We start from the raw sequence: 10190 nt of genomic DNA, 5'->3' as shown, positions 1-10190 counted from the left end.
CACACACACACACACACACACACACACACACACACACACACAAGGACGTGCGGCTGCAGAATGTGTGCTGGTCTCCTGGGAATGAAAGGATAAGTGCAATGCAACCTCAGACTGACCCTGGAATAAAGGTGCATGCATTTGTGCACACCCACACTTCACGCAGAGCCACACCGAAGGTCTCGAGTGCCACGTTTCGCCGTCCAGCCTCGTCCGTTTTTAACCCTTTCCGGTAACCAGCTGGGGGTAGTTTGATACTGAGACGGTGGAGGAGCTGAGCGTGGATTCCTGAGTGAACCTACAGGCAAGGACGGCCAAGGGTCGGCTTACACGCTTCTCACTCTCCTCAATTATTCATACACAATAACATCCTCTTCGACTCCAAGCCAATCACCACGGGCAGAGGATGGGGAGAGGATGCTTGGGGGAGGGCATGGAGAAACTTAGGCGTGAAGAAAAGAGTTGATGGATCCCTGAGCTTTGAGCTTGTCCACCGTGGACTCCATTATYTCCTGGATGGTTTCAGACATAGAGGTATCTGATTCCTCAAGCACTAGAGGTACCCTCAGAAACATGTACACTCATTACACGTGGCAGCTTACCACCCCCCACCCACCCCCCGCACTAATGCACTCATACGAGCACGCCCAGGGCAGCCTTGACCGAACAATGCTGCTGCAACTGCTGTGTAAGCATTAGCATAGTAATGGTGTCGTGAATACAGGGTCAGGCGCCGCTCTTAGGTTATTAGACCCTTTCCAGGTGCCTTCAGTCCAAAAGTGACCCTATTCAACGTTGACGGCGGGCTCATTTGTGTGTCAGTGCAACATTTATGTTACGTTCATGGATTAGCCTGCTAAGTGCAAGCATAACAAATGTTACAGTGCAAATAAGCAGCGCAGGATCAGGATTCCTAAAAAGAAAAAAAGAAAGAAAAACAATTAAGTGAGAGAGCCAGAGCATTAAAAGGTTGGAAAATTGTAGGATTTATCTTTCTCTTTATCTGACTAAAAACCAAAAATAAAACTGATGATAAATTATCATGTAAAACACTAAACATTCGCTGCTTTAGTTCAGCTCAAATGAAGTGAACCTGAATTTTAACTGTAGACGCACCTGTTAAGWGATTAATTTACATTTTTGTGTAGATTTTGATCTTTAGAAATGAACAAACAGGCCATCGGTGTGTTTATTCCCTGAGTAAGGCCTCTACAGACCTCTTTCCCACAATGCACCAYGGTGGCTTCAGGGCAAAGGGTGTAGTTCTGTCACTGGGGAGAGTTTTCTCCTACCCTTCACTTTTCTAACCTTCAGCTCCGTCCCTGCTCTTCCTCTGCCTTTTAATACAGGGAGGACAAAAAGGGGAGCAGAAGCAGAAACAATGCCAGAAAAATAAAATAAAAAAATAATAAAAAAATAAAAAAGAGTTTGCCTGTTTTATGACTCTCAGCTACAACTAGGGGTGATAGGAATTTAGGTATCGATCCAGTACCAYGTAAATACATGGCCAGTATCACCAGTACTTGTCATGTTCATTGAACAATTGTGTGAATTTGTTATTTGATTATGATAAAACACAGGACAAATATGTTAAATAATGTTTTGTATTAACTTACTACAACTAAATAAACTGATGTGATAGTATAAAAATAATAAAATACACAATTATCTTCTACTACACACAATTGTTTAAAAATGTCACCAGTGCAAAATAACAAAAAAGCAATCATGTAACAAAAATATAAATATAACAATGTTAGCAAAAAAAAAAAAAACTTCCAAGTAGGCATAATGAAACAATTTGGAGAATGAGTCTTTATTTTTCACTTTATGTGTGAAAAATAAAGTCAGTAGTGCAAATAAAGTGTAAACAAAAGTATCAATATCTCACTAATATCCAATCCGATACTCATCTTGGTATTGATAGTATCGATGTTCAGATCRATGCGCCACCTAGACGTGACGCATAAAACAACACCAAATTTTTGCTCAATATCTGCAAAATTTTCTGAGTTAGAGTTGTGTTTATGTTTGATGAAGCCTCTTTTTTGAGGTGTTTGTCTTGAACGGGGTTGATTCCTGATGTTTTGGATCACGTGACAAGATTTTAAAATTGTTGGATGATTTTCAAGGACTGAGAGGCCCTACATGTGGGGATAAAAAACATAGACAGGTTTAGTCCTACAGCGTGTGGTGCACAACCACACAGTAAAGACAACACACCAACAGATTTCACTCACAAACATTCAGATAGCAGACAAGAAAGAAACAGTGGCTGGAGTTTGCGAACTCCCTTTGAAAAAAAACTATAAAAGACTCCAATGTAAAGTGGACTTTCAGGTGGGCCACAGCATTTTTTTTTTTTTGTCTTCTGTATTTTGGATTCCCCTCTGTGTTTACGTTACCTCGCTTTCTGATTGGCTACACGTCACATTCAACAGACTGTGAGCTCGTTTGTCCTCAGGGACTCCTGACAACCCAACATGTTGAATATCCCCGATTTGAGGTTGGTGCGGTCCTGACATCTTTCTGAGCCGACTAGAACTCTCTGAACACTCGGCAGGAGTGTCTCCTAAAATTATCTTTAGAGATATCCCGATAATCGGAGTGTACTTAAGATTGTAGAAAGGGCAAAATCAGTACAAAAAATAAGACATAATTATCGGCATAAGGTTAAAGATGTTAAAGTAATAATTACTCCCTGATGGTTTAAATAAATTAGCATGGGAAGTGTTTAATCTTTTTAGACGATTCAGTATCTGTGTGAAGTTGTTTTGATAAATAATTTCAAGCAACATAAACATGACTTAGAAGTTTGCTGTGTCAGGAAGTCTTAGTTTGACTGCATCTGTCTGAGTTGAGTATATTTATGTGGATTGTGTGTTTAAAATCAACTTCAGCCAGTTTAAACCGCAGAACAAATTTACCCTTTTGAAACGATAATCCGAAAGAGGAGTCTTTGGGAATGTTTGCAGCTAAAGGTGTAAAAATGTCACAGGTATAAATAATAGACCGAGCCACCTTGATTCAACCAAGATCGAAACAGGAACTTTTATGCACTCGAAGCAGCTTGCAAATATTTATTGAAAATTTTAGAATAGGGAAAGAAACTTGACAGCTGTTGTACTGCCTGAACAAAATGCTCCAACAGAAACAGCACGGTGAAGGAAATCAGCTAGTTTCTCATTCCTGCTCCAGCTCTGAAAATGGGATAATGACGATAATGAGAATGATTGCCAAAATGGAAGWCTTGAAGCACGATAATCTAAACTGTCTTTCACAAAAAAAGAAAAAAAATGGGGGTGGGGGGATCTGTGCATTTGTAGTGAGTGTCTGTGTGTCCCAGCTTACAGTAAATGCTCTACAAATGAGCCGATATTAGCATGCTCTGAAAAGGAGCAGAGCTGGGGCTGAAGGGAGCAGGTGAAAATCTCACTTTGAATCGTTTCCCCTCCCTGTCCCTGCCATTGTTCCTGTCCTCACACATGGCAGAGGCAGAAAGAAAGGAATCCTATTATTCCAGCCCAAGCCTGTTCTCCCCGTTTATCGTTTAAAGAGGGGGAAGAGCGGGCCAATATTCTGATGGAAAGCAGGGCCTCAGTGGCAGCCTTTAGCAGTTTGTGTGCCAGCTGAAAAGACTCCGCGGGCTGAAGCTGCAACGGTGCCCACCACCTGCCGAGTTCTTTCTCCTTCATCCATCCCTCGCTTCCCGCTCTTTCACATCAAGCGCTTGGTGACTCAGCAGTCCAGGTCCAATTCAGACCGAGGCCTCAAAAAATACAGAACAAAGGGGACAAAACGACAGGGAAAAGATTAATTTCTTGAGTTGGAAAAGGAGGCAGATTCATAGTCTGAGTTCTGTGTTTGGTTTTGCACCGTGCATTGTAAGTCACAGCTGGCTAAAGATATTAAAGAGATTTTTAAAATAGTATTAATAGGGATGGATCAATGGTGTGAGTTTAAAAAACCTTGATAGCACAATATTTATACCACTTTAGGCCAGCATGATGTTCATCTCTTACTTGAGCAGTCAGGTGGTACAGGAGGAGAAATGTCATCTGTGTGAAGGTAGTTTTAAAAAGAAAATAAACATTATTATTTGTGTTGGCTAGTCTAATTCACACTCTTTATCAGCTGGCAAAAATAAAACACCAATTTTTTTTTGTAAATACCAGAAGAATGATAAATGGACTTTACTAAGAGCAACTTTCTATCCAGCCAGGGTACTCTAAGTGCTTTACACTAAAATGTGTATCCTCATTTACACACATTTATTCATCACTCTACTAAACCTAATCTAGATAAATCATTTTATAGAGACTAATCAGTGCTTTAAATCAGAGGTTCTCAAACCGGGGTCCCTGGACCCCCAGTAGTCCGCGAGCGGTATCATGGGGTCCTCAAAATTTTTTACTGAAATGTTAATTTGGTTTTTATTTTTAAAAATGCATGGAGAACAATGAACTAATAAAATTAACATAATAAACTTAATATAAATGTGTATTCCCATAGCATTTAGGAGTTGAAATGACAATAAATCATCTTTTAAAACAGTATTTGGTTTATGAGGGGGGTCCCTGGAATTTTTTTCKCGCTTGTAAGGGGTCCTCAGACCCAAAAGGCTTGAGAACCCCTGCTTTAAATTATATTAATACACTGATGGGACACACAGCAGAGGCAGTGGAGGTTCAGTGTCTTTTCCAGACACTCCGATGTGTGACTGAATAACGCTGGAAAAAACAACTCTCACTGGAGGACGACTCTCCAAACCACTCAGCCACCACAGAAGAAGAGAAGGAGGAAGAAGAAGCCTTGTGGAGCGATTTCAGAGTGAAGAACAGCAGAAAAGGACCCTGGGAATATCTACGCCTGAGCTTCCCAGCTCTCTGAACATTCAGGCCTCCATCATCATAATCATTACCAAGATGAAAAAAGGACAAACATGAGAGAAGTGCAGGACGTACAGACTCTGGAAAAGTGAGCTGGCGAGTCAGGCCGGCCGCTTAACAAAATGAGTACAAGCTGCTGAAATGGTGTGAGAGGAAAGTGCTAGGCTAATGCTAATGCTAAGTTTTCAAAATACTCATTTTCAACATACAAATCACCTGTTGAAACTGATTAAATTTGTAATGTAATCCATCCACTATCTATAACTGCTTCTTCCTTTCAGGGTCACGGGGGGTCGCTGGTGCCCATACCCAGCAGTCACAGTGCGAGGGGCGGAGTACACCCTGGTCCTTCACATGTCACATATAGAGACAAACCATTCACTCTCTCACTCACACCTGCGGACAATTTAAAGTGACCATTTAACCTAACATTTGTGTTTTTGGTCTGTGGGAGGAAGCCGCACTGAGTGAACATGCCAACTCTACCCAGAAAAGTCCCCAGGCCGGGATTTGAGCTGGCAACTTTCTTACTGAGAGGCATCAGCTCTACCAACTCAGCCACTGTGCAACCAATAAATTTGTAATAATTTATTTCAGTTGTAAAGAGTGCAATGGCACCTTTTAGTACTCAAATGGGTACTCAGTATCGGTAAACGGAAGTACTCATTCTTACACTTTACTCAGTTTCAGAAGAATGTGTCCCTTAAAGAACAAGGTATAACTGTTTCCTTTCTACATTCAAGTGACTCTCTTCTTTACTTGGATATCTTGTAAATTTATTTCAGTGGACCCACCCCTGCTTTGGCCTTCAGCTTTTCCAACACCACTCCTGGATATCCTGGATATAAACAGGCCAACAGAATTTAAGATCAGGTATTGATGGTCAGTGTGCTTAGTCCTCATCAATACTGATGGGTTATTGATGAAGGACTGAGTGAATCCTTGTACAGCACCATCACCGGTGCAGTCAAGGAAACGTCTGATGTGTGTGTGTGTGTGTGTGTTTGTGTGTGTGTGTGATGAAATAATGAGGTAGAGCAAAAACAAGGTGTTGTCATATATACGTGCGGCCACTCACACACCAGAGAAATCAATAAAATCCCACACAAATGGAGATATATACATCGCCTGCAGCGTTGCACTTTTTGTGCCAAGACACTTGTCTTCCCAGTGGGATGGGATTGATGCCCTCTCCCCTGAGGGAGAAGGAGAGGGGAGGAGGGCAGGGCTAACTTCACGGAGGGAAAGAAACAGCCCCACAGGCAGAAGCAGGCAGATGAAAACCTGTGAAAGGAGCATTGGGAAGCAGGGGATGAATGGGGCTGAGCTCTGTATCGAAGGGAAGCGCGGCAGTGAATCAACATTTCCCCCAGATCTCCTCCCTGCTTCACCAAGAACAACTTATGACGGCTGCACACACAACCTGAGGCACTGCAGCATTAATTCAACACATTGTTAATAATTGATGGGCATCAAAACATTGAAGATAAATGCAAACATGATCAGAATGCATAAAATCCACTTGTGGTCAACCCACTCCTCTGTCCTGAGGGTCGATTCTTATCAGCCTTGTTTCTAGGTATATTTAGTCACTCATTACAGCAACACTGAGCCAATAGAAAATGATTTACATTTAGACCTCATTTAGACGTGAACAATCTCCTGGAAATGTTATCGATTTTYTCATTGCTGATCATGTCAAAGTTACATGTTCACACAGTAATGATGTGGTTGTAATCGCTGCTTACACAACTACAAAAAAATGTTGAATCTGTTAAAGTTTTTATGCTTTTTTTTGTATTTCCTCGTCTTATTAGCCCAGTCAGTAGAATGTAAGAAATACATCTTCATGACCCAAGAGATGATGGCCCTAAACATCTAGTGTTGGAAGCTCTGAAAAAACTGAAAAGCGTGAGCAGCACAAACAGCACTCTGCTATCTGGTACTGTTCATTTACTGGCGCAGAAAAACTATTGACTGCAGCCGTCCATAGTGCACATGTATAGTTTTACATTGATGCTGGGCCTTTCCACAAACTTCCACTCTGGGACCGTATTCAAAACGTTTTGACGTCAGAGAATACAATCATCGCAACACAACAGAAATCTTACGATTTCACTCAGAAACATTTTCATGTAAACAGGGCTTTAGTGTTCAAAACATATAGTTTGTGATGGCAGAACAGCTGTTATTTTACTAAAACTTCTTGAGAAGAGAGGAGAGCTATCACAGGAATAATCTGGTGCTGATGCCTTTCTTGTTTTATTTGATCAAGTTTGCAACATTAGCCATTGGCACTCAACCAGGCCTCAGTACATAATATTTGCATAAAGTTCTGTGTAACAATGTCAATCTATAAACACAAAATGTTTGTTTTGACAAACATTTTGTAAAAGCTTTTCTCAAACTCATAAAATATTAATATTTCCCTGAGTGCATGCATAGTGCTTAAAAGCTACACTACAATAAGCTGACGGTTTGGCTAAGGCTTGTTGGCTCTACGCCTGTCAAGTCCTGTCACTCTATGATGTTGTTAGAAAACTTGAGAAAATTTGGTCCAACACTGAACATATGCTGAGGATGGAATGAAAAAAAAAAAACTTACTGGATGTCTCTTCTGTACATATACATATGACACACTGGTGATTAGATCAAAAATATTTCCTATATGAGTAGTTTCAACAACATCTTCACAGGTTTCATATGTTGTCTAAACTGTTATTCTGTGGCAGGGTCTTTACTACCACAAACAGGCTTGTGCTGTTTTGTTAGCTTTTAACACGTCAGTTGGGTTTGGGAGTTACCAGCAGTCCTGTTTTCAGTTTAGATTAGTTTTCTATGGGTTTAAACGAGAGGCACAACTGCATGGCTGGTTGGAAGCTTTCTTACTGTTTGTTTTGGTCGAGGCTCCAAACTATACTGTTTCCATTAAACTTTATTCAGAACATTGCAGTTATGTCCTTTGAGCCATTTTTGACACGTAGACAGTGACAGCTGCCACTCAAACTGTTGAGCCTGCTTGTGCTTTGTTAAGTTTAGTTCATGATTTGAGTACTGTTTGTGAGATCTGGTGCTATTGAAATATACAGGTCTTACACCACCAGGGATGTTGAATATCCTGTTACCTTGTTTTAGTTTTTCAAAACTGCTTGAGTTAAACAACGCAGAAAACTTGTTTCAGGAGTGTTTTCTATCATACATACTGTACCTTTAATACTAGCCTGGTAAAAAACAGCCCCTAAATCGACTTGATCTAATTTACCCAATCGCTAACATTTGGCTGTGACGTATGCGGTGCGCCACTTCGAAACTAAGCTAAGACGCTAACCAGAAACTGCGTGTGCTGTAAACAACCATCCTCTACTGGGAAGAGAGAAGTACCGAGCCGAACGAGACGGCCGTAAATGAGTGCTGCAGGCTTTGAGAGACAATTTTAATTTAGACGCTTTGTCAACACAAACTGGCTTCATTCCTCTGCTGCATTTGCTAAACTGCAGGCAGAATATCAACGTTGTAGTTCACAACTACTCCTGTTCACCGATTGGCCCGGTTGAAATTCGACCGGAGAAATTCATGTCAGTGGGAAAAAGCCCAGAATCAAGCATACGTAGGAAGGTAATGGCCAGGCTACAACTGAGAATTAAACAACTGAGTTCAAGGATTGAATAAGTGTGCATTAATAAGATTTAGAAAATCTGATCCAAAATAAAAATAAATAAAACTCTGGTGCTCATCTGGCTTCTGTGAATGATCACTTTAGGCTGAAAACACAAAAATATAAAGCCTTGTTCAGTAATAAATAGATAAATAAATAAAAATATCTATTATATAATTTAGTGGATGGYAAGAATTAAACTCATACAGTTATGAGAATAGCAGAATTTATTATTTTTGTAAAATGGCTATTGTCTTATAAACACTAGATTTAGTTTAGAAATAACACGACCTAACAGAAATAGGAATACAGTACCTTCCTCCAGGTTAAAGCAAAGCCAGTGACCAAGACAAGACTGTAGTACATCTGTTTAATATCAGCGTGGAGAGAAGAAGGTCATCTGGCACTGGAGATAAAGGTGGGTGTGGGTTGAGTGTGTGTGTTTGTGTGTGTGTGTACCTTTATAACAGTCTTTGTCCATCTCCCTCGCCCAGCGTGGGCAGGCCATGCATCGCTCATCCACATTCTTCAGATGATAGAGGGCCATCGCGGACGAGCAGAGGCAAGCCTGGACCCACCTGAGCAGACCCCGGTAAATTCCATTCCTGTTCTCAGACCCACAAGCATTTAAAAAAAATTTTTTTGGTGCATTTAGAATAATCTACATCTTGTTTTACCATATCAACAGCTACAGAATAAAAACCTGATTTAATCCTCTGAGCAGTCTTAGAAAGTSTTAAAACAATGTTTCATTTGAATGACCCCTGCTGCCAAACAATCACTCCAGCTCTTTGTGGTGGTGATGTCCATTCTGTACCCACCCAATCCCCCCACAACCATCCTCCACTCACACCATTGTGTTGGCTTGGCGCTGATATTAGAGGAGAGAGGGCCTCGGGCGGGGGGAGGGCAGGATAGGGCTATCGACACCAAGGCCATTGTTTCTCAGCAGCCCCTATTCAGGGTCATTTAGCATCTGACACCTATAGGGGCACAGTTTGTCACAAATGGCACAGAGAAGAAATAAATGTGCCAGTTTGCTACACTTTGACCTGAATCAGAATAACAAGAAACACAGGAGTGAGTTAAAAAAAACATCAACTTTGAACTGAGAGAATGGTTGGGCAAGCTCATCTGCATAGCTGAGTGTCAGCAAACGACTGTGTTATCTGTGTGCTCCACGGAGGTGACTGGCAGGTAAAAAGCTGAGCGCTATGGGCATTCCTGCCAGAGCATCAAAGGAAACAAGAGACACTGGGGGAAGGGGATTGTAAACAGGCTGGAAAAAAGGCCCAGTTTTTTTTCTGCAGAATCTCTTCTCTGGAGATGAACAGGAAGTTAAGTCAAACTTTATAACAGAACAAGAAAAGACAAAAAAAAAAAAGGATAATACACTAGAAGTTTTCAAAGCTGAAGTTCTACAAGTCTCTGTTACTCAGAGATGGTTTGAATCAGACAAACCAAATTTTAATACAATAAACTCACATCTGTCTGTTAATAGAAAAAAACATTTATAGGTGATCAAAGAATGTACAYTCTTCACTATTTGCATTTGAAAATGAAAAGTCACATGTTGCAACTGACCCTTGGGACAGTTGCAACATTGTTTGGGGGTGGTTGCAACATATTATTAATACAATATATTTCAC

This window comes from Austrofundulus limnaeus, unplaced genomic scaffold (assembly GCF_001266775.1).
Source record: "Austrofundulus limnaeus strain Quisiro unplaced genomic scaffold, Austrofundulus_limnaeus-1.0 Scaffold84, whole genome shotgun sequence".
In the NCBI taxonomy this organism is placed as follows: domain Eukaryota; kingdom Metazoa; phylum Chordata; class Actinopteri; order Cyprinodontiformes; family Rivulidae; genus Austrofundulus; species Austrofundulus limnaeus.
The sequence above is the reverse complement of the archived record's forward strand: the minus strand, read 5'-3'. Positions refer to the sequence as shown.